General features: G+C 37.3%; 1 long non-coding RNA gene across 1 annotated transcript in view; it reads right to left on the bottom strand.

The window, feature by feature from the left end:
• Positions 1-360: 360 nt before the first annotated feature.
• Positions 361-25140, bottom strand: part of LOC103096853 (uncharacterized) — a 284089-nt gene continuing 259309 nt past the window's right edge. Inside the window, exon 11 of the long non-coding RNA XR_008915145.1 lies at positions 361-13771. This is a non-coding gene — a long non-coding RNA (uncharacterized LOC103096853). The remainder of the gene's footprint in view (positions 13772-25140) is intronic.

Below are 25140 nucleotides of genomic sequence, written 5' to 3'. Positions count from 1 at the left end.
AATCTTCTGAAGTGTTTTTCTAAGGAAAAGAGCAAGGAATATTTCAGACAAAGTAGTTCTTCCAATGGTCTGACATTTTTTCCAAGGCAAACTCAACTTTGCCCATAGTGTAGTCAAGTTAGTTGGTCGACAATTGTTATTAAGTCCATACTCTGAATCAGGCATTGCACTGACCACTGGGGATTAAAAAAAAAAGAGTTCTACAAAAGCTCACATTCTAATGGGGAAGACTTTCATAGCTTTGTATATACAAAGAAATAGCTGGGGGGGGGGGTGGCTCAGTGGATAGAGTTCTGGGCCTTGAGGAAGATCTGAATTAAAATATGGCCTCAGAAACTTCCTAGCTATGTGACCCTGGACAAGTCAACCTCTGTTTAAATGGCAAACCCCAGTAGTATTTTTACCAAGAAAATCCTATGGTTAGGATGGTCCATGGGGTCTTGAGGAGTTGGGAACAACAATTTATATACAAGATAGATAGTATAAATGGAAGGTAATCTCAGAAGGAAGGCTCTATTGGGAGACCAGAGATGACAAGAAAGGAATCCAGAAGGTGGCATTGGAGTTGGTTGGAAGGAAGTCGAGGAAGGTAGGCAGGAGGTCCAGGTGAGGCAGTGGAGCATTCTAGGGATGGGGGACAGTGAGTGAAAATGTCATGTAGGCTGGCAAGCAGGCTAACACGGATAGCAGACATCTCTGAGTGTGTGGATGGGAATAAATTGTAAGAAGAATAGAAATAGAATTTGAAATGCCAACGGAGGATTTCATAGGTGCTATCTGAGGTAACAAAGCTACTGGAGTTAATTGGGAAGGATGGTGACATTGTCAGAATTGCACTTTAGGAAAATCCCTTTGGCAGCTGAGGGGAAGGTGGATCTGAGGAAAGAGGCTTGAGGTGGATTAGCACGTTATTGATAAAATTCATGTGAGAAAGCCAGGTCTGGAGATGAGAGATCCTGGGTTCAAATCTGACCTCAGATAATTCCTAGCTGTGTGACCCTTGAGGGCAAGTCACTTACCCTGAAATGCCTAGCTCATATTGCTCTTCTGTCTTGAAATCAAGAATTAGTGATAAGAGTTTTAAAACATCAACCATATAAGAGATGATAAGGGGCTGCATTATAGGGGATGCAGCAAGAGATAACTATGAAGATAGAAATAAGACTTGACAATTCATTGGAAATATGGGGTAAGTTCAAATGAGGAACTGAGGATGATTCCATGGCTGTAAACACTGGTGGCCGGGAAAATGGAGCCATGAAAGCGAATAGGAAAATTGTGAGAAAGGGAGGTTTGGGGGGAGAAGGGAAGATAATGAGTATTATAGATATATTGAGTTTGAGATTCTGATGGGGCATCCAATTTGAGATGTCTAAAAGGCAGTTGGTGATGTAAGGACTAAGGTTCAGGAGAGAGATGGGGGCTAGATATGGGGATTTGGGAATCACCTCTATACACATGATAACAGAGCCAAGTGAGAGGGTATAAAGACAGAAGAGAAAAGGGAGTCTTGGAGAATACCTCCAGTTAAGAGGCATAAAGATATAGAGATAAAGAAGCAGCAAAGGAGGTTGAAAAGGAGCACTCAGACATTTGGAAGAGGGGGAAAAAAAAGAACAATGTTATAAAAACCTAAGGAGAGGATAGCATTGAGAATAGGATGATCAACAATACCAAAGGCTGCAGAGAGGTCAAGAAAGATGAAGATTACAAAAAGGCTATTTGATTTGGCAATTAAGAGATTATTGGTAACTTTAGAGAGGGCAGTTTCATTTCAATGATGTCAGAAGTCAGACCAAAAAGGGTTTAGAACGTAGTGAGAGAATAGAAGGCATTAGAGATGACATTTTCAAGAAGTTAAGCCCCAAAGAGGTGGAAAGATACAGGATAGCAGCTAGCGTTTAAGATAGGAAAAAGTGAGGTTTGTTTTTATTGTTGTAGACATGGGGATGTAAAGCAGATTAAAATCCATTTTTCTTATCTTGAACAGATTCTTAAAAGACCATGGCACCCATAGCTTCAGTAGTATATAACTTATCAATCAGTGAATCCTTCTTTTCCTATTACATCTCTGGCATCTAATTCCTTCTCTGCCATCTTGGTTCAGGTCTTCATCACCTCTCACCTAGACTATTGCATTGGCCTTCTAACTTGTCTTCCTCCCTCAAGACTTCTCCTTTCCAAGGAATCCTCCACCATAAGTGATTTTCCTTAAGTCCAAGTTTGTTTAATTTCTCTTTTGACACAAGCTTGGATTTGTATTTGTAGGGTTCTCAATGAATCCGTGTTGAGGTTAAATGCTATTTATTTTAGCTGTACAACTGTGACCTTCTCTTTGACTTGTACCTTTCCTTTCTTGATCAAAATGACAAATTCAAAGAGTTTAGGGATCTCAGAGATCACCAAGTTAAACTAGTAGCTGAATAAGAATCTACAACATATAGCCTTTGAGACTGAGGGGATATAGTAGAGGATCAAACATCATAAGGAGAACATGGCAGCATCACCATAACATGACGGTTCTTTGCTTGTGTGGCTGTGAAGGGAGCCTGGGCACCAGGGTTGAGATGAGCAGCAAAGTTTAATGGTGGTTCATTAGAAATTTCAATATCTGTTAGTCTGCTGTGACCAAGTGACTGCTTAAAAAGTGGGCTGGTATCATCCCTTTCTATAATACCAGCAACAATGGTAGCCAGTGTTCTTTAAAAGTAGGACATCAGTGTGAAACCAAAGAAGAGAAACTATCCATAATATCATAGGGGAATCCTGACCTGGATTGAGATGTTAAGAGTGGGAAAGCATCACATAAAAGAGAATGAGAAGGACCACTGAACACTTGGAGCTAAGAACACGAAACTGAGGCTCTTTCCAAAGAGGATGGGGCTTGATGCTTGGAGAAAAAGCAGCAGCTCATCTTCCAAGAAATTAAAATATAGATATGTAGGCACTCTCAGGTCATCTAGTGAGGACTGAAGAGAAAATAAGTGGTGGTTGGTGTCTTGCTTATTGAGGGATATTAAGGCAGACATTTGTTAATCTGATAACAAAAGTAGAGAGAGCTGCTAAATTACTGGTGTGTATATAATCTAGAATAGGCCAGAGGACCTTCCAAGATTCATGAACCTGCATGACTACTATCCACTTATGCATATTCACTTGGTACAAATGATACTTTGAGAAGAGATCAAAAAAGTACTGCTAAAGATTAGGATGTCTTTGGTAAGGAGGGGATGAACATGAGGCAGAGGTGGTGTTTTCAACATTGATGTGATTTTTTTTTAATACTTATAAATAGGACTTTAGAAGAGAAACAGATTTGGGAAATGAATAGCTAGTTCAGAAGAATCTGATAAGAATGGGATCTGGATTTTGGGTCCACAGCTTAAAATATAGGGATCACAGGAATTACCATCTTGTCCAGGGACAAAGTGACCCTTTTAAGAGCTATCAAGAAAATATTTTGAGGGCAGCTAGGTGACCTAATGTATACAGCCCTAGACCTGGAGTAGAGAGAAGCTGGGTTCAAGTCTTGCTTCAGATACTTCTTAGCTGTGAGACCCTGGGAAAGTCACTTAACCTCAGTTGCATAGCTTTTACTGTTCTTCTGCCTTAGAATCAATTCTAAGACAGAAGGTAAGGGTTTTTAAAAAAAGTTACATTTGCCTGGTGTTTTGGCAACCTAACCAAAAGTATCTTAATCTGAAAAGGAAGGGATAGAGAGAATACTGCCTGTGTACATCCACCAAGATAGATATAGAGTAGTTACAATGAAGAAAGAATTCATCAGTTGAGACACTCAGAAGCTCACAAGAGAAAAAAAAATTAATAAAGGAGTCAGTAATCAAACTCATGACATCAGACGTCATCACCAATATATAGAAAGTATACATAATGAGAAAGAAACTAGAGATATTAATTCAAGGAGGAAAGTAGAACCATGTAGATATCATTCTACATTGATGAGATAAGATCCAGAACTGGAATTTGGATCTTGAAGGTTATTTAAAAGAAACAAGGTAGATTAAAGGGAAGTGATATAGAGTTATGTATTAAACAACAACAACAACAACAACAACAACAACAACAACAACAACAACAACAACAACAACAACAACAACAACAACAACAACATACTAGTGAAGAAATCCAGGAACTAGAGAAGGGAAGCATGGAGGAAGCATCAGGGTAAAGATATATGGAGGCAGATTCAGAGGAGAAACTGACAGCAGAGTATACCACAGATCATTGGGGCCAAAAGAGGAAATAGATGGAGAGTTTGGGAAACATTGCAAGCTTAACATAGAGACAGAATGTAGTAATCATGTGGACTTCAGTTATCTGGAAATCTGCTAAAGCTTACTGCTAAAACAGAGAAACTAATAATGTCTTGACTTGATTTAATGATAAATCCTTCAAAAATTGGAAGAACAAATGGTGAAATTCTATTCAGGGTAGAAATGATAGGAAGCATTACTACCTTAGAGTTTGTGACAGAGGAGGACAGGAAGAATCCCTAGATTTGGGGAGAGCAGTTTCAGAGTTAAAATGAAGACCAGAAAGAGATCCAATGATTAGACTTGTATAAGGGAAGTCAGCTAAGGAGGACTGGACAATTATCAAGAATGAAATTCTGAAGACAAAAATGTGTGGCATGATACCAGAGTAGCTTGCCATTTCCTTCTCTACTTCTTTTTTGCAGGTGAGGAACTGAAGTAAACAGGGTTAAGTGACTTGCCCAGGGCCACATAGCTAGTAAGTGTGTGTAGTCAGATTTGAACTTGGGAAGATGAATCTAACTGATTATAGACCCCATGCTTTATCCACAGCACCACCTACCTGCTCATAAACATTGGCCAAATATGGCTAAATGGAAGTTCATACCTAAGACGAAGGAAAATAGTAAGAGAGTGCCTAGCTCCTTGATGACTTCAAGTAGTCTGGCATGGGTAATTAAACCTTAGGCAGTAAAAAAACTGCTGGATGTAAATGCATTCCTATCTGTGATTTTTTAAAGGGTTGGGGAGAATGCAAATTTTGTGGAGATTTCTTTTTAATTGTGAAGAATGGAAAAGGTATTTTAGGTCAGAGAATGGAAAAATTTATGTCTATGTGCAACTCACAAATCTATTTATCCAGGCTCAGTGCCTTCCAAAGCTTTAAAAAAACCAATTAATTTGAACATCAATCAAATCCCACACAATCAACTGCCTTTAGGACATTTCCAACTGGATGTCCCAGAGATATCCTAAACTCAACATGTTCAATGCAGAATTCAGATACAAACTCTAGAAGGAGTGCACAAACTATAGGCCATTGAATTTGATTCTTGAAAAAATTCTGGAATATATTAATTAGGGATGGTTACTGAACTGGAAAAGCAAGTATGATCACAAAGAGCCTGATCTTATCACTAAAATGTTATGGCAGACTCTTTTTAAAAATTTTGGACTTATTTTCCCTTTTGGTAGTATCTAAACTGGTAGATAATGGCATTTTTGTTGATAGTTTATCTAGATTTCATCAAAGCATGAGAGATTTTATCTTCTTGAATAACTGATCACTTTACAAATCTATGTTTTTTTTCTTAAGCCCTTGTCTTCAATCATCAGCCATAAGAAATATACCACTTATGTCCCTATACTCCTCTCTTTTGCTGAAGACATTATAAACTTTAGAAGCACTTTTCAGTCTTTCTCCCAATATTATTTGTGCCAAGTGAGTCAATAAAAGTGGGACGGTCACCAGTTTGACAAATCTTGGGAGGTCCTCTGTCACATTCTTGATACACACTCCAGGAAGACAGCAAGCCTTTCTGATTTGGCTATCAGACTAACAAATTGTTATTTCAGAACTCCTCAAGAACATGTCAAAAACCTCTGTTTGTTTCTTCTTCCTTTTCCCCACTGAATGATTTCTCATCTCATAGGAAATGGACTTATATCTTCACAGTGAGGCACATTTTCTTATAGCTATATTAGATGGCAGTATAATGAGATGTATTTGGAACTGATTAAATATTCACATTCCAAGAATAGTAATTAATAGATTGGAATGAGGTCTCCAGTGGAAGGTCCCAGGAATTAGTGCTTGGTCCTGTGATATTTATCAGTTTCATCACTGACTTGTATAAAGGCATAGATAGCATAGACATTAAATCTGTAAGAGAGTTAATATACTGAAAAACACAGTAAGAATTCAAAAAGATCTGGATAGGCTATAAAGTTGGGTTGAAATAAATGAGCCAAAATTCAAATTGGAATAATTACAAATTGGAATAAGTTTTACACTTAGGTTTGGTCAAACAATGAGCTTCTATGAAGTGCTTGCTGTGTGCCAGCCACTGTACTAAGTACTTGGAGTTATGAAGAGAGACAAAAATATGATCCTTGCCCTCATGTAGCTACCATTCTAGTGAAGGACACAACTTGTGAATAACTATGTACATACAGGATACATATGTGTGCTTGTATTAGATTGTTTATGTATTTATCTATTTTTCTATCCATCCATCTATCCATCTATATCTATCTATCTATCTATCTATCTATCTATCTATCTATCTATCTATCTATCTATCTATCTATCTATCTGTCTGTCTGTCTGTCTATGTTTCTATATAAGTAATCTCAGAAGGAAAGCACTAGCCAGAGGTTAAGGTGGGAGGTATATGGAAAGCAGGAAAAACTGAAAAAGGTGGAATTTGACCTGAGTCAAGCAAGAAAGGAAACCAAAAAAGAAAAAAGGAGAATCCCAAGCATGGGAGACAACTAGTAATAGATGTACTGAGCCTGGAGATAGAATGCCATATGTATGAAGAACAACAATGTGGCCAATACAGCTGGACCATAGAGTGCATGGAAGGGAGTGAAGTGTAAGAAGACTGTAGTTTGGAAAGGACCAGGTTGGGAAGGGCTTTAAGTGTCAAAAAGAGGAATTTATTTCTATACCTAAAGGCAATAGGGAACCCCTGGAGATTTCTGGGTAGGAGGGAGACATGGTCAGACTTATGGCTTAGAAGTAGTACCTTGGAAGCTGAGTAGAGGATGAATTAGAGTGTGGAGAGATTTGAGACAGAGAGATGAATTAGGTCATTGTGAAAAGCCAAGTGATCAGTTCACAGTTGCAAAAAAAAGCAGAGATATGGGTAGAAAATAATTTATCTGAATAAAATCTGGCATTTGGGAAGACTTTGAACTCAACAGGAGTTGACAATAGGTTATTGCAGCCAGTAAAACAACAGCAATCTTAGATTGCATTAAGAGAAGTATTGCATCCAGGAGTACAGAGACAGTAGCACTATATACATTACCTTTGATCAGATCAGTTCTGGGTCTCACATTACAAAAAAAGATGTAAACTAGAATGTTCAGAAGAAGATGACCAGGATGATGAGGAATATCTAGTTAATATCATATGAGGGTCATTTAAAGCAGAAAATGTTTAGCATGAAGTACAGAAGGCTTAGTAGGGGCAAGATAGACGTCTTCAAGTATTTGAAGGGAGGTCCCATGGAAGACTTGTTAGATTTGTTTGGCCAAGCCCCAGAAAGTACAACTAGCAAGTGGAATTTTCAAAGGGGAAGTTTTAGGCTTGATGTGAGGAAAAACTTCCTTAAAACCAAAACTTTTCCAAGGAAGAATTGCCTGCTTCAGGAGATAATGGGTTCCCTCCAAGATGACCACTGGTCAGATGTGTTGCATTTTTTTTTTGGAGCAAGGGGCTGCACTAGATGACCATTCAGTCCTTTCAACAAAGATTCTGTTACTAGGAGTTAAGAGAACCAGGTCAATAATTTGATGTTACCCTGGGAAAATGGCATCATTCTAGGTCTCAATTTCCTTATAAATTGAGATAGTAATAGGGGCTCCATTTCCCTCAAAGGATTATGGTGAGGATCAAGTGAGATAAAATGAGATTATGGATGTGAGAAAGTACTCTCAAACTACAAAGCTCTATTCAAAAGAGATTGTTGATATTGAGGAGAAAGATGGTGCCTACTGCTTTGTGGTACTCCTCTTCAGATGTGCCTCAATGATTTACTCTGATTCAGACTGAAGGTCAATGGGAGTGTTCGTCCTGAGTAGCCCCCAAAGCCCTTAGGAGCTTCCATGAGGAACAACTATCATTATTCTCAATTTCCTAGTTGATGATGGAGTAAAAATTGTTGATGGAAGAGCTCAGACCCAGATCATGTCATTAACTGGACGTCAGGAGACTTAAATGAATGTGGATTCTGCTCAGTGACCTTCCTTCTAGAACCCTAATCAACTTAACTTTGCTGAGGTATGTAGAGATCTTGGACAAAGCCTACCAATGGGCAATGAACTGGGCCCCGTATCAAAAAGGAGAAGAGCATGCTGACTTGCCTTAGGGCACATAATTGTTTTTATAATGACCTCATATTTTTCCCTGAAAGAAAGTTTCATCTTTTTAACAACAAAATTCTTTTGATGGTATTGTGTATGCGCAGAAGTCAAGGAACTACAGTACTTGAGAAACTGAGATTGAGGGTGCGCCAAATAGCAATCAATGGTCATGATAGAGTGAATATTTGGGGCTTTTACAAACAAAAGGCATAATAATAATTTAAAAAAAGAATTAATCAGGAGAAGGTGTTTAAAAGATGTCATTGCAGCAAAAAAAAAAGAAAGAAAGAAAAGCTGGCCATGTAGTGAGAGCTAGGAATAACTTATGGACAGCCATTGGGTTCTTTTGGTATCCTTGAATAAATATTATGTTCAAAAGAACATAAGCATGGCCTAGAACACACAAGGTGGCAGATGTATGTCAAGATATAGCCAAAAACGGGCTAAGATGGTAGGCACAGATTGGTTGCAATCTACAGCAAAACTATTAATGAGATCATAGATCCCATGGAGTGTTGAAACACTGCTATAGTTTAGGGTTTTTTGGCTTTTGGACCTCTGACAATCCAAGGAAGCCTATGGACCTCTTCTCAGAATAATGTTTTTAAATGCATGCACATACACATATACAGGATTACAAAGGAAACCAATGGCTGAAATGCCTTTATAAAAACATGTACTACCCCCTAGGTAAGAATCCCTTCTATAGGTTGCTTATTCATCATATTCAATCACTAAGTACAGTAAGTAGAAAATCTGCATTTAATCGTAGCTAGTTACAATATATTCCATGGGCTTCCATCATCTAGGGGTGTCAAGGAACTAGGAGTAGAAGAAAAAACCTACTCTGGTTTTTTTCTTGTGCAACTATTAAGTACCAGGAGAAACAGAGTTCTAGATGACAATTATCATTTAATTATAAACATCCTAGTATGCATTTAAATATCTAAGTTGCTCTTATAACCACAGGGCAGCCATCCAAAATTTCACAGATGCTGTGACTCATTAAATAATGACATCCTGCTAAACTGGGTTCATTAAGATTTGGGCATGAGTTGCTGGAAAAGAAAATGGAATATGTGGAAATACAGAAACCCTCCAGTCAAAAGTTCTCACCCATAAAGTTCTTGACGCACAAGGATTAATTGTTCAGCATCCTTAGCCCTTACTGCTAGGTGCCCTCATGTAAGTATTTTGCTCAGTGATTCTTAGTAGCTATGAATTTGCTTTTGGAAACCTTCCCCATGAGTATCTTTCTATGTTGCATTCTAATTGAAATCTAATTTGACAAACATTTATTAAATATGGACCATTTATTAAATATTTATTAAATGTATGAAATATGCACCAAAGGTAAATATGGCATGGTCCCTGCCCTCAAAGAGTTTACAACCTAGTAGATACAAGTAAACATAAATAAGACAAGTATAGGAGAGGAACAGCTTGCTATACACATTGCTTTTGGTTGATGGCGATCAATGAATGGAAATGGGACCACCTAGGAAGTGAAGGCACCTGAAGAATTGGTGAGATTCGAAAGGCAAGGATGGGAAGATGGCTATTCCAGTCACAGGGGTGAAATGTGTGAAAGCAGAAATGGAGGCAGGAAAGCATATGATTTGTCCTGAGAGTGGTAAAAAGCTTTTCAGGGGATAAAGGCCTGATGGTTTTAAGTAAGTTCTAAATTAAATTAGTTAATAGTGTGGCAGAGTAGATCAAAAAGCTAATGGGATTAGGGGTTATGATTTAAAAAAATAGAATGTGTATCATGGAGATGATCATTCCATTTAATCCTGCTCTTCTCAGAACATAGATGGGGTACTGCTGTCTACATTCTAGGCAACACGGTGTAGAGGGACAATGAAGAGCTTTAATGGAGGAATGCAGAACCATGCTGGAGAAAGATAGGTTGAAGGAATTTGTGATATTTAGTCTGGAAAAGAGAAAACTTGCTGGGAGAGGAGAAAATTGAGGTTTTGAAATCACGCAGACAGTCTTTCAGTGGAAAGAAGGCTGGGCATGGAGTCAGGAAGTCCTAAGTTCAAATCTGGCCTTAGGGACGTCTTACCTGTTTGACCCAAGCTATTTAACCTCTTGTTGTCTAAAAAATGGGAGTAATAGAATAATAGTATGTTCCTCCCAGAGTGGCTGTGAGATTCAAAGAGATAATATTTGTACAGTGCTTGGCACATAGAAGGTTCTTAATAATTATTTCTTCAAATATGTAAAGGACTTTCTTTTGGAAGAAAGATTAGATTTCTTTTCTTTAGCTCTAGTTAGCAGAATTAGAGGGCAGCTAGGTGGTATAGTAGATAGAGTGCTAGATCTAGAGTCAGGAAGATTACCTTTTCAAGTTAACATCTGGCTTCAGACATTTACTAGCTGTGTGACCCTGGGCAAGTCACTTAACCCTGTTTGCTTCAGTTTCCTCATCTTTAAAATGAGCAGGAGAAGGAAAAGGCTAGAAACTACCCCAATATCTTTATGAAAGGAAGCCCCAATGTGGTCAGTGGCTATTATTATTTCCATTTACAGACAAGGAAACTGAGTCAGACCATGGCTAAGTGACTTGCCTCAGGTTCCTTATTTGTAAAATGAGCTGGAAAAGGAAAAGTAAATGGCAAGAAAACTCCAAAAGAGTTCATGAAGAACAACAAAAAGCAGAATTAGAATCAGTGAGGAAAGAAGCTACGCAGAAGCATATTTTGGTTTAATGTAAGGAAAAAAATCCCTAAGAATTAGAGCAGTCCAAAAATAGAAGAGGAAGCTATGGTAGGCTTGGTGAGGTCTGCAGAAGTCTGAGGACCATTTTTAGAAATAAAGTAAAGAAGATTCACGATGCAGGCATAATTAAATGACCTTTGAGGACTCTTCCAATTCCATGAATTAGTGATTTTTGGCATAGTCCAATTTGGCTGGAGCATAGTATATATAAGGAAGAATTCATGAAACAGACTACAAGAGCTGATGAAATCTAGATTTGGGTCTTATGAGTGAGACCAAGAATTTTTTTATTTTTTCATTAATTAATGAGATCCTGAAATTGTTTGAAAAATGGAATGACAATCAGTCCTCTGTACTAAAGAAGTTTGATAGGAAGCAACACATGGAGAGGGAATATTAGTTATAGGACAAGTAGGTGGTACAGTGGACAAAGCACTGGAATCAGTGTCAGGAAGACCTGAGTTCAAATATGGGTTTCCAACACTTGCCAGTTCTATGTGATCCTGGGCAAGACACTTAACCCTGCTTGCCTCAGTTTCCTCATCTTGAAAATGAGCAGCAGAAGGAAATGGCAAACCACTTTAGGATCTTTGCCAAGAAAACCACTAATGCGGTCAGATGCTATTATCATTTTTTCTATTTTATAGATAAGGAAACTGAGGCAGAGCATAGTTAAGTAACTTGCCCAGTTTAAGAGTCTGAGTCTGGATTTAAATTCAGGTCTTTCTGACTCCAAGTCTAGCTGCCTCATTATGTTAGAATTATGGTTATCCTAATTTAATGGCAAAACCTGGTTGACATTAATAAGAAAAAATATATATCAGAAAGAAATATTAATTTTAAAAGTTAGTGTCCGTGGCCATTCTCCACAGCGATCCAAATTTAAAATAGAGAATGATCTTTTTCACAATTTAACTAATCTGCTAAGCAGAGAAAGTTCATATTTGTTCCATATGACTTTATACAATGTGTTAGAACTTCATTGCCAAGTATGTTTCTGGAAATGCCCTAAAGTGATTGCAAAAATGTTGATTTTTAGAATAAAGGCAGAAAGCGATAGAAACTAGTTAAAGTTCCAAGGGGATTATTTGAATCTATTTTAGCTTTTTGCAACAAAGATGCATTCTTAAACCAATGGCCACACTATGAGAGGTTAGATTTCTAAGAGCAGGAAAGGCATTGGACATTTAAAATATAAAACACTTAGAGTTTCCATGAGCCTGCAGAGTCTAAAGAATCAAACCTGCACATCACCCAGTCAGCCTAAGAATGTCATCAAAGCTCTAATTTATGTTTCAAATAGTTTAAGAAGGCATGGTACAATGGAAAGGGGAAAAGAAATGGAGCAAAAATTTATTAAGCTTCTATTATAGACACTGTGCTAAGAACTTTATAAATATTATCTCATTTGATCCTTATAATAGCTCTAGGAGGTAGATGTTGTTAGTATCATCACTTAACATTAGAGGAAACTGAGGCTAGCAGAGATAAGTGGCTTGCCCAGGGTCGCATAGGTAGTGAATGTCTGAAGCTGGATTTGAACTCAGGTTTTCTTGAGTCCAGGCCCAGTTGTCTATCCATGGAAAATCCTAAGTGTTTCTGTATTTGGAGTAAAGAAGACCTGGGTTAAAAATCTGCCGTTGACTTACTATTTATATGACTTTGGGAAATAGAATCACTCAATCTTTCTCAACTACAAAATGAAGGGGTTATACTAGATGGTCTCAGAGGTCTTCTTTGGGGAAAACATCAATACAAAGGCCTTGAGGGTACATGATGTCACCATTAAGCCCCTCTGACATTGCCTCTCTAAATGGGAAAATGAAACTGGCATTGTTTTGGGGATTAAGAAAATTAACAGGTGAAATTGAGGAGCATTAGGTCATTACAGCATCATTTCTTCCAGCCATATGCATTTGAAATTTCAGTTAGTTCTGCGTGTGTTGTGGACTAGAACACAAATACCATAAAAACACCAGCTCATCATTATAATATGATTTCTGTGGAACCAGAAAAGTCATAATCATTTTAAAGTGTTCTGACCTATAAATCAACTTTGCATCCGATTTAATCTGAGTTAGAGTTGGTAGCCTCCTGGTACCCATTTACATTGAGTATTTTCGTAACCTACAGATAGAAATTCAAATAAAATCTAAATTACTTTTAATTTCACCTGCCTCGCTTCTCCCTCCCCACAAGACCCTCCTCCCATGTCTCCGCCATGTGGGAGATTCACTTTGAAATCAATGGAAGCTCTTTACCTGGTGATGACTCACCAGGCTGTACACGCATGATGGGAATTTAGGTCAATTATCTTTTGAATTTCAAGCCTTTTCAACAGGCTACCCAACAGAGTATGTTGGGAACAGACCTGTCCAGTGTAAAGATGATGAGGGCTGCTTCTCAGAATGCTGACTAATGGCTAGCAATGGTAAAAGTATGTAGAGAAAAGGGAAAGAGAGAAGATTTGATTCTCCTACATCGGAGATCTCTTAGTCATCAGACCACAAGCGTTACCTCTTTTGGTGTCTGGATGTGTGTATCTGCTCCTCATCATAGCGGCCTCCACATTATCCTCATCCAGCTGAATCTCTGTTTCTTCTGCCTGTCAATCAGGAAGACAAAGAGGAATTTGGAGGCCATATTTTTGCTCACTGAAGAATCATCATTAGGACAAAAATCTAAAAACAAAAAAAAAATAAAACAAATAAAAAACCAAACAACCCATGACCATCAACTGGAAAGTGACTCCGGTATAGGAACACGAGGTGATATTATTGAATTGTAAGAAAGGACAAACATGTAGAGTTCAGCATGGGAAAACTTGTTCATTGTGACACAGAAAAGCAAGAAAGAAAAGGCACAATGTCTACAACAGTGTTAATAACAGTTATGGTCAAATATGGTGGTCAGTGTTAACTGTGTACTGTCAAAGGGGAAGGACATCTCCCCCTTGTCTGTTCATAATTGATTATCTGGGGGTTTCTGGATGGTACAGTAGCTAGAGTTCCAGGCCTGGAGTCAGGAACTCATTTTCCTGAGTTCAAATCCAGTCTCAGATATTTACTAGCTCTGTGCCCCTGAGCAATTCATTTAATCCCACTTGACTCAGTTTCCTTATCTATAAAATGATCTAGAAAAAGAAATGGCAAACCACTCCAGTGGGGTCATGAAGAGATGGAAATGACTGAAAAGCAACTAAACAACAACAAATGATTTTTCTAGTTTCAGGGAAGTTTTCTGCAGGGTACTTTTCTAGGTATTGTTTTAGAAATGTTTCTAATGTCACAACAAAATATTCCCACAACTTGGGGGAAAAAATAACTAAAATATGACCCAGAAGGAGCCAAACACAGGCAGAAAGTCAGTCCCAAGTTCATTGTGTCATGGAGACATTCTTAGAGGTTATCTGCTTTGTTTTGACAAGATAACATTCCCAACATATATTAATAGTCAAAAGAAAAAAACTATTTAATTTCTAAAATGATGAGTCTGAGGAAAAGTAAAAGTGTGCTGGCAGGATCTTATTAAGGATGGTATGAATCAGAGAATGGGGTGCTAGATTTGGAGTCAGAAAATGTTAAGTTAATACAGGATTTTAGGAACATAGGTTTAGAGCTGGAAGAGATTTTGAGTTTAATCCCCTCATTTTCTATGTGAAGAAATTGAGATTCTGGGGGCACTGAAACGCCAGAGTCACGTGTGGAAGTAGCAGAGCTGAAAAATCAAATCCAGGTCTTCTGGCTCTAAATCATGGCCTTCCCATCTAGTCACACTGTCTTCTCAAGCCCTCAGTTTCCTTCTACGAAAAATAAGAATGGATTGGATGATCTTTTGGGTCCTTTCCAACTCTAATATCTTGTGATTGCTGAAGCTGTGCAATAAAGAGACACATTGAGGATCTATGTGGTGCTGTTTCAAAATGGTGCCCAGATGTTTAGAAGGCTGATTTTGGACTTCATTAAAAGCTTGGGTCTGGGAGCAACAGGTGCCCCAGTGGATTGAGAAGCAGACCTAGAGATGGAAGGTCTTGGGTTCTAAGACAGAAGATAAGAGTTTATTTTTGTAAACACATTAAGTTATAATAGCACCTTAATGTTTATAAAGCAATTTCCATACAACAGCCCTGTAAGGTTAAGCATATAATCTCCAAGTATCAGCAACCCCCTTGCAAAGATGTAGAAGTTTAGTTTTAAGGATGTTAATTAACTTGCCCAGTGTCACAGCATTAAAGTCAGAGCTTGTAATGGAACTGAAGTGATGCCCTCTTGTCTCCAAGTCCGAGCTCCTTCTGTGATATTATATGCTATTCTCTAATTGGCTCATAGTACCTGGCTGTCTATGCTTTTTTTTTTTCAGTCTTCGATTAATATTGAAAGTTATCCGGGGGAAAGTTTAGCATAAATCGTGATTCCCTAAAAATAGATAAATCAGTCAATATTCAAAGCAATTAATCGAGGCTATTTCTTGGAAGGACAAATACTGAAGCTTAAACACTCTGGCCATGTGATGAGAAGATAGGGCTCTTTAGAAAAGACTCTGATGTTGGGAAAGATCGAAGGTGAAGAGAGAAGGGGATGGTGGAAGAAGAGATGGAGAGATAGTGCTGTGAAAGCATGGAACAAGAGCTTGGACAGACTGTGAGATTGTGGAGGACAGAAGGGCATGGCACGCTATGGTTCATGGGGGACCACCACAACAAAAATGGACAATTCTTCGTTCAAAACAGTCAAACCTGTACTATTGGCAATAGAGGCTGGCACTTTTGGGGCAAACTCAATCTAAGCTATGGGAGACATTACTGAAGGCTCATTAGTGTAGATGCACAGTCAAATCTAATTATTTCCCCAATCCACTGAGCTGCCATTACAAAAGTTTGAAAAAAAATGCAATCTATCCTACTGGGACACAGGAAAGTTCAAACACTAGTGGATGAAATGATCTGCTTGTAAACTTTTGAAAATGCCAGTGTCTATGGCACTTAAAGGGCCTCTCAGCTATCAATCTCTTCTGCTTTTACTTTTTCTTATATCATGGCTGCTTTTTCTCTTTCTCTCTTTTTATGACAACTTTAGAGTTTCATGTGAGTTCACAGAATCAGTTTCTGCTAAGGTTCTACTCAGCTACAGTTGCTGTAGAAGGTCTAAAAACCAGTAGGGGAGGCAATTAGTTAGCTAGTTATCATGACTTTACTTAGTACATTTTCAACAGCAGGAAAAATGAAGAGAACCAAAAATATTTCTACAGAAATGCACGAGAGACTCTTTTCACTCAAAGCTCAGTGGTAAAGGATCCCAAAGCAGGTCTTATTGTCTATCTTCTTCTATTATTATGTGACTATGAGGATTCATATTTATAAAGCTTTTTTTTTAAATCTGCTTATTAGATTTCTGTTACAAGCTGGGGTGGAGAGGGATAGATGCTATTATCCACATTTTACAGATAAAGAAATGGAAGATCAGAAAATTTAAGTGATTTGCCTAGGGTCCTATAGCCCTGAGGCAGTCTTCCAAAGCTAGGTTTTCTGACCCCAGGCTTACATTTCTATTCATTGATCAGTCCAAAAGGAATCAACATGTGTGAAAAATGTCAGTGGGTATTTGTTGTTTGAGATCTAGACATAAAAGTGTTGAACTGGAAGTGGAATTCTTTTGTACACATTAGGTGCCTAATAAATGCTAGGTGGTGCAGTGCTTCAAGTCTTCCTGAGTTCAAATCTGGTCTCAGTTACTAGGTATGTGACTGGGGGCAAGTCACTTAATCTTGTTTACTTCAATTTTCTCATCTGTATAATGAACTGAAGCAGGAGATGGCCAACCACCCCAAATGTGATCACAAAGAGTTGGACATGACTCAACAACATGGTGATCTCAAGACCCAATCACAAATTCATCAACATTTCCACCCACTCACATGCACTTATATTTTATGCATGCATTCTCTTTCACTCATATTTAGACATATAGGAACATACATGACTCAAAATCTCCCAGGTCTAATACTAATGGGAAAGTGATGAACTAGACATGGTAGCTGTGTGCATATGTTGGACCTTGATTAATTGATAGTCCATGGCAAACCCAACACAAAAGCATCTAATTACAGATATGTAGGAGGGTTAGAAAGTAGAAGGTAGATAGAAGGTATTTTGGTGGGAGAGACTGAATATCTGTGAGACAGAATATAGAAGAGTAGGTCATTTTCAGGGTAGCAACCAAGGAGATAGGGTTCCACTAATCTGATAATAATCTTCATATTCTAACAAATGAATCATCTTCACCACAACCAGGTTTTGACAGCATCTTTTAAAAACATTTAATTTCATCCACTCTGGCATGACTGGAAGTTAGGTATCAGCTTACTGATCCAAGTTAGCCCTAACTAATCTTTAATATTCAGTTTTCCACAATTCTTCTGAGTTCATCAAGACCCCAACTGGAAAATGAGCAAGTGAGTTTACACGCATTAAAGAAAATCAATTATCTGACCATTTTAAATAAGAGATACAAAATGGTGGCCAGTTTCTCCCAGAATTATTCTATATGGAAACTCTAACCTGTGACAACTGGAAAATGAGCAAGTGAGTTTACATGCATTAAAGGCAATCAATTATCTGACCATTTTAAAATAAGAGATACAAAATGGTGGCCAGTTTCTCCCAGAATTATTCTATATGGAAACTCTAACCTGTAACAACTGGATAAAAGGACAAACTGAAAGAAGAGAATCTGTGAACAGGTTTAGGGATTTTCCCACATCTCCCTGGAGTCTTCTGTTGGGAAACGAAATCAAGATTATAAAATACAATTCTTTTCATGCTTTTCTCTTGCTCTGAATTAAAAATCATCTACTGAAGACTCTCTCACTTCAAAACCCAGTCAGGTACTTTCTAATATCAAGGAAAGTGCCTGAAGAATAAATTGCTCCTATCAGAAATAAAGCATTTTAGTTCTGCCACAAGCAGTGAGATCTGTGTTTATAAGTCTCTCCAAAGGCAACTCCATTTTTGCTCCATTCCTCTCATTTTCTTTTGATGCATAAAACCTGTAGACTGCAGTGCCATGATTGGATTCAGCTTTGGAGCAGAGTAATTGTAAATATTCATTGGAATTCAAGCTAGCTTTGCCTAGTTTCTCCTAAGGGCTCTGCAGCTATACAAACAGCAGCGGTGGTGCATTAGGCTGTGGGCCTGTAGGCTGCCTATTTCCCCCCAGCCCTGAGGACCCCTTCTTTATAGAGAGCACATGCAGTGAGACCACCCCTAAACCCTATTTCAATCTATAGTTCCACTTGCTTTTCCTGTTCTCTCCAGGACTGCCTATTTTTGGCAGTTCTGTTCTGTCTCAGTGCTAAACATGTCTTAAAATAGAGCTTCATTCTTGCTTACGAATTGCTGACTATCTGAACTTATAGTAAAAACACACACACACACACACACACATACACACACCACATTTATTCAGATAATTATTTGGTTACTGCATACAGTGAATACACATATGTACACAGCATCTCCACAGGAACATGGCATCAAAGCACGTATTCCTCTGCCCCTAAAATGCACAAGAGCCATCTGTGACAATCCTCATTTTTTAAAGTTTAAAATCTAAAGGAATAAAAATGAAAATGGGCATTTTGTGGATAGAAACAAACTTCCTAAATTTTTAATTCAAAGTTAGATGATTTGAGTTAGAATTCTAATTTCATTTTGACCTGATCTATTTTCATGGAAATGGAGTTGGAAGGAATCTGATAATCATTCTTCACATCTTCTCAAACTGTATCTATCCCATTCTCTCTTCCCCCAACCCCACTGTAATACAACTTACCACCAATGGAGAATGTCACACAACCATACTGATTAAGTCTGTTTCAAATTGACATTTTGTTGTTGTTCAGGGATTTTAGTCATGACTGATTCTTGTTGACCCCATTTAGGGTTTTCTTGGCAAGGATACTGGAGTAGATTGTCATTTCCTTCTCCAGCTCATTTTACAGATGAAGAAACTGAGGCAAACAGGGTTAAGTAACTTGCTCAGGGTAACAAAGTTAATACATGCCAGGGGCTGGATTTTAACTGAGGTCTTCCTCATACCACACCCAGCACTCTATCTACTGCACTAGCTACCTGCCCCAAATTTGCATTATTTAATATCCACTGAGTCCTCATTACTGCACAATAATCCTTTCATGAAACGCAAGAGCTGAGAGCAGCTCTAAGCATGACCTGAGACAATAAAACCAGCAAAAGGGGTTTGTGGGGGACAGAGCAGTTCAATTCCATCCCTCCCTGCTTCCACATGTGTATAATTGAAAATCTGTAACCCCCCAAAAGAACAACATTTCCTGGGAGCCCATTGACTTCCTGTCATTTCATACGTCCTGTAGACAGAGGATATTAGTGAGTGGGTGGTCCTCTTGGGCCTCTTTCTTGGGTTTGTAGCCAGCATGGTAGTGTTGGTAAGCTAAGCTCAGGGATTTTGAAATGGCTAATCAGCCATGGGCATGTGGTCTTTATTTTGTATCCTCTTTATTCCTTGATTTATAATGATCATTAATAAATCTCCTAAAATATATTATTTTTATTATTGCACATTAATTTTAAATTTTACATTTTTGGCAACCAGAAGGGATGAGAAAAACTCTCATTTTTTTAAAGATAGCCTAGATAAATTTTAAGCCACGTTTCTCCTGCCAAGGCATTTCGCCCACCCCACTCCCAACCACCCTCTCTTTGGAGCTGCTTACTTTTTCTTTCCCTACTTTTTGCCTGGTTGCCATCCCTACTGGCTGGGCTCTTTTTAGCCAGGGGCTCTTGGCAAAGAAGAGATAAGATAAGCCGCTTCTTTTGCCCATCTGCTTGAGCTTGAGCCCATGTTCCTCAGTTCTTCTCTGCTGATCTCTGGCCCCATATGCTTCTATTCCTGAATCCTCCTCTTGATCTCTGGCCCCAGCCCAGCCCCAGCCCCACTCCCACACTGCTGGTAGCTTCTGCTATGTCTTCAGAACTCACAAACTTGGAGCCAATCACTGAACCAACTGGTAAAAACTGGGGTGTATTTTCCTTAGGCAATGAATAGCCTCCTAACTCTCTCCACATGGCTAAGTAAACTACCTCAGGGGGGAAGTGAAGAAGGAAGTTACTCTTTCAAACAGGAAATAAAATTACAACCATGGTGGACTCTATGAATGAGCAGTACCTTGCCTATTTCAAATAGCTTCTACCATCCATGAGTTACTGATCCTTTCACTTATTTTACCTGAGATTTAGGGGAGAAATTCATCTTATTACAAGTCTTTGCCATTTGAGCCTGCCCAGTCTCTAAGATTCATCCAATTTGGGATTTTTCCTCACCATGTTTAGCATTAATCTGTTACTGCCACATTTTTGTAATGATGGCAGTAACAGATTAAAAAAAATCTCAGCCAAGGTTGAAATATTGCTACACCTGAAAAACCCATGATAAGTATCCATTAGTTTCTAAGGTTTTTGTTTTTATTTTAATATCACACGCAGACTCATGTGAATCCTAATGATAGTGGGTCTATTTGCTATTGTCATTAAATAAGCTATTATAACTTTGGGGATTTTGATAATTTTTGAATGTGCATTAGCTGTTGTACTATATTTTTCTTTATAAATACTGTTACTTTGTGAAAATCATTTGCTTGCACTCACATGGCCAAGTTTGGAAAGGAGGAAATGAATCTCATTTTTTTGTGAGAAATCTTTGTATTCTACCTTTCCCCATATTACACAGCGTGTCAATGATTGTAAGCTATATATTTTTGATTTTTAAAACTTTTATTATTGTTTTTGCTTTCATGTGCAATATAGTATTTGAGTTTCATTTTTCTCTCCTTTTTGTATTTGAAGCACATGTTAATAGTATTAAGAAGATTTTCTTTAACTTTTTTGAATTTGCAGTAATATAAGTTTAAAATACATTGGCCTTAATGTCAATGCATACCCAAAAAGCTTTAGACTATAAAAATGATGCCATTGATTGTTAAAAAAAATGGGTCTTTGCTTAATGATTCTGCTTGATTCCAGGACAAGAGAATACAAAAAGAACCATTGCACAGTGCCAAACAAGCACAAAGCTAAACTGCATAGTGCTAGTAGAGCACAAAATCAAACAGACCCAACCAATCCTATGTGGATTGATGACATTCTGAGCAAAGAGTGCAAGGACTTAATCATGTGTGAGACTCGAGGTTATGGCTATTTCACATGTGTTAAATGCAAGTCTTCCTTATACCACACATTCTATATAAAATACACAACATCGATTATTCTGGCTCCATCCTGGCTCCCATTTGCTCCTATAATCTAGTCCCTTTTCTCTCTTATGGTATGGCAACTTCCTGTAGTTTTGGCTGCAAATGGATAAGTGAAATATTACTTCATTTTGTCTTACAGACTTGTGGGATAGAAATTACTTTGAGTCCTGATTCAAGGACCTGTTAAAAATTTATTTTCCTTTTACTTAGAATTTTTACACATAAGACTTTGATAGTCTATATTTCATCCAGAAGTTATTTTTTCTCTTTTATTTGGATTTTTTTTTATATTTTTGATTTCTCTTGCCAATTGATTCATATACCTCATAACTCAGCCATGCATCCCTAAGTTATCCCTGTGTTTTTCAACACCGTATTCAGGGGGAATATATTATTATTCTAAAATGCAAAGTTTAAATTCTTTTGAGAGGAATTTTAGGTTAAGAAACATGATACCTCTCTGAATCCAGAAAGCGAACTGTTTGGAGAAGGCACCATGAAGATGTCTCCACAGACCACATGCTGCACCAGAAGATCTAGAGTGAACTTTGGGATGTGGTGATTAGAACTGTGTGGGGTTGAATGCATTTGTTTTGTTTGTATACTCTTATGCAGAAGGGAACTGCCACCTAATTGGCTTTTTTGTCAGTGCGCCTAGCAATCATGGGTTTGTTCTTTTTTTTATCCCCAATTATTGTAATTTCAAAGTTAGTTATGCTTACAAGATCCATTGGAGAGACTAGTCTTCCACGGATCTCAGGGGGAAATGTATAATTGAAAATTTGTTATCCTAAAAAAGAACTACATTTTCCATGAGCCCACTGACTTCCTGTCATTATGTACTTCCTGTAGACAGAGGATATTAGTGAGTGGGCATCCTCTTGGGCCTCTTTCTTGGGCTTGCAGCCAGCATGGTGGTGGTGGTAAGCTAAGCTTAGGGATTTTGAAGTGGCTAATCAGCCATGGGCACATGGTCTTTATTTTGTATCCTTTTTATTCCTTGATTTCTAATGATAATTAATAAACCTCCTAAAATCGATATTTTTATTAGTGAGATTTAAAATTAATTTTTACACATGGCCTGAGGTGACAAAAGGGCAAAGTGGCGAACAGCCCAGTGCAGGAAACAATAGGGAAACTAAAATCAGGGTGAGTGAAATCTAGCTGGAAAAAAAAGCTGCTACAAGTCTCCCTACAAGAAGCCAACCAGGCTATCCTGAGGAAATGAACACCCTGGGACCCAAACACAACTGGACCCACTCTAAACACCAGAGACAACTCTGCTACAAGCTTAGAACAACACTACCTCCACCTCAGGAGCAGAGCTGAACCTCAACAGATAGACAAGGTAATAGAGGAAAAAAAGAAAAACTAGGAAAATGGACAAAAGATAAAGAAAAATACTTAACCTTAGAAAGTAACTTTAGTGTTAGAGAAGATCAATATGTAAACTCATAAGAGGACAATGGTAAAAAGGAAATGTGAAACTTCAAAGGAAAGTGAAAGAAGATCTCAAGCCCCAAAAGACCTCTTAGAAGAATTTTAAAAGAAGTTAAAAAATTAAATAATAAGAGAATTGACAGAAAGATTTAACAACTTGAAAACTGGAATGGACCAAATGGAAATGGAGGCCAAAAAAACCCTCAAAACCACTAAAGAAAATAACTCACTAAAGACTAGGATGGGCCAAAGGGAAAGGAAAAAACAATACTCAAGGAAGAAAATGATTCCTCAAAAATGAGAATCGAACAAATGGAAGCTAGTGGTTTTCATAAGACATCAGGAAATAATAAGCAAAATCAAAAGAATGAAAAAAGGGAAGGAAATCTGAAATACCTTATTAGAAATACAACTAACATAGAAAATAGGAGAGCCTGGATGCCATATGACAAGAAATCATAAGGGAAAACTGCCCTGATATTCTTGAATAAGAGAAGAAACTAGAAATGGAAAGAATCTATTTCTTGAAAGAGGCCCTAGTATAAAACATCCGCAGACTATCATAGCAAAATTAAAAAATTCTCAAACCAAGAAAAAGTACTCTGAGTAGCCAGAAGGAAACAATTCAAATATCATGGTGTCAAAATTGAGATTACACAAGTGACCTAGCAGCTTCTACATTAAAAGACCAAAAGTCATGAAATATGATATTTTGAAAGGCAAAGGATCTCCAACAAAGAATCATATACCCAGGGAAACTGAGCATAGTCCTTCAGGAGAAAAAATGTGGCATTTAATGAAGTAGAAGATTTCCAAGTATTTCTGATAAAAAATAGAGCTGAAAATAAAATTTAACATATATGTATCAAATGATATAGCATCCAAATTCCTGAAGGAGACATTACATGAGTTATAGGAGAAAATAGATAGTAAAACTCTACTATTATGGGATCTGAAACTTCTGCTTTCATAAGTAGATATATCCAACCAAAAAAGAAATAAGTTAAGGAGATAAATAAAACTTTTAGATATAAGAGATCTCTGGAGAAAACTTAATGAAAATAGAAAAGAATACACTCTTTTCTCAGCAGTATATGGCACCTTCACAAAAACTTATCAAAGGACCAAAAACTCCACTACCAAAAATAGAAAAGTCAGAAATATTAAATGTAACCTTTTTACCAGATAATGCAATAGAAATTATATTCAACAAAGAATAGAAGAAAGACATATTAAAAATTAATTGGAATCTAATCTTACCCTAAAGAATGAATGGATCAAAGAACAAATAGAAATAATAAATAATTTCTTTAAATACAACAACAATGAGATAGCATGCCAAAATTTATGGGATATAGCCAAAACTATACTGAGGTGGAAATTTGTATCTCTAAATGCTTTTTTCAATAAAACTGAGAAAGAACAGATCAATGAATTGAGCATGCAAAAACATCAACAATAAAAACTAGAACTAGAAAAAGAACAAATTAATGTTCCCTCCCAATTAAATACCAAATTGAAAATGCTGAAAATTAAAGGATAAATAAAATTGAAAGGAATATCATTGAACTAATAAGAAAGACAATGAGCTGGTTTTATGAAAAAATAAATAAGATAGATTAAACCATTGGTTAATTTGATTTTTAAAAAAAAGGAAAGAAGAAAACCAAATTACCAGTGCCAAAAATAAAAAAAGGTGAAATCATAACCAGTGAAGAAGAAATTAAAGCAAATATTGGGAGTTATCTTGTCCAATTGTGTGTCAATATATCTGACAACCTAAATGAAATAAATATTTAAAAAAATATAGTGTCCTGATTATAAAAAAGGAAGTAGAATACTCAAACATCACCATCCCAGAAAAAGAAATTGAACAAACCACCAAAGAATTCCCTAAGAAAAAGGCCTCAAGACCAGATAGATTCACATGTGAATTCTACCAAACATTCAAAGAACAATTAACTCCAATATTACATGAACTATTTGGGAAAATGGAGTAAGAAAGAATTTTTATACATTTTTTTCCGATCCAAATATCGTCTCAATACCTAAAACAGTTAAGAAAGAGAAAGAAAACTACAGACCAATCTCTACCATGATACAAAAATACAAATGGATACAAAAAGCTTAAATAAAATACTAGGAAGGAGCTTACAGCATTGTATTTCAAGGATGGTCATCATGGTCAGGTGAATTTTATACCAGGAATGAAGGGATGGTATGAAATTAGGGAAACTACCAGCATAATGGACCATATCAATAACAAAACCAATAGAAATCATATAATCATATAATAATCAAGGATGCCCATTATCACCACTACTAT

Source organism: Monodelphis domestica, chromosome 1 (genome assembly GCF_027887165.1).
Source record: "Monodelphis domestica isolate mMonDom1 chromosome 1, mMonDom1.pri, whole genome shotgun sequence".
Taxonomy (NCBI): domain Eukaryota; kingdom Metazoa; phylum Chordata; class Mammalia; order Didelphimorphia; family Didelphidae; genus Monodelphis; species Monodelphis domestica.
The sequence above is the reverse complement of the archived record's forward strand: the minus strand, read 5'-3'. Positions and strand labels throughout refer to the sequence as shown.